Here is a 1,233-nt window from a genome sequence, read left to right as displayed (position 1 = left end):
AAACTTAGGTGCGGACGTCCGCACCTGATCAGCACTATATATATATATATATATTTATTTGTTGTAAATATGTATGGTTGTCCAAATTACTTTGTGTTGTAATCTTGTGTAGAAAGCTTGTACTAAACAAGTTACCATAGCTTGTGAGTGTCTAGCAAGTTAACTTGTGTGTGTTCACCAAGTTACCAAGCTTCTCCATCAAGCTTTATATGTGTAATCACCAAGTATCTCAACCCTATATAAAGGGGTGAGTGAATGATGAATGACACAACACCTACAACACCATTCCCCAATCTATTCTCTCTTGTTCTTCTACTCTCTCACTAGTTCTACTCTTCCATTAACTAGCTAGTAAGTCTCTTTTCCCCTTTATTTATAACACGTTATCAGCACGATAGTCTTTACCGCTCCCATAAACTCGATGATGATCAAAGAGTCATATGGTGCAACAGTGTTGTTTTTAACCAATGCTCACGATCTATGAGTTCTCAAATCAAATTCATTTATCTTGCATTTATTATTTTCGCCTTGTATGATATATGATTCTCTCATGCTAAATTTATACTATGTCTCTCTCAATCGGCAAAGGTAAAATATATACATTGTTGTTATCTTGATTCATTACCATGCATGTTTATATTTGTGCAATATATATTCACATCTTATTCATATAACGGTTGGTCTAACTCAAACACGAAGTTTGGAGTGCTAAGCGTTTTGAACCACATGTTCAAACCACCAACGTTTAGAACCTCATGTTCTAATAATAAAGTCTCGAACCTAAAGTTTCGAGCACATGGCTCATCCATGTTCCATTGTTCAAATAGATATGTCAACCTCGAACCCAAAAATTTCGAGTGGATTACTTCCTCATGAAGTTTGAATTATTTCAATGTTAAGAGCCACAGTTCTAACATTTATGGATTTTGACATATCTCATCTTCTTGGTATAGGAGATGGCAAACTTGGCGAAATTAGAATTTGTCGCACTCGACATATCCGGCAAGAATTACCTTTCATGGGTCCTTGATGCCGAGATACATCTTCAGGCCTCAAACCTTGGAAATACTATCAAGGAAGGCAATACCGCATCCCAACAGGATCGCGCCAAAGCCATGATCTTTCTCCGTCATCATATTCACGAAAGATTGAAAGATGAATACCTCACTGTCAAAGATCCGCTTGAGCTTTGGAAAGCCTTAGCCGAGCGATATGCTCATCAAAGGATGTGAT

The sequence above is a fragment of the Fragaria vesca genome, linkage group LG6, assembly GCF_000184155.1.
Source record: "Fragaria vesca subsp. vesca linkage group LG6, FraVesHawaii_1.0, whole genome shotgun sequence".
NCBI classification, from domain to species: Eukaryota; Viridiplantae; Streptophyta; class Magnoliopsida; order Rosales; family Rosaceae; genus Fragaria; species Fragaria vesca.
The sequence above is the reverse complement of the archived record's forward strand: the minus strand, read 5'-3'. Positions refer to the sequence as shown.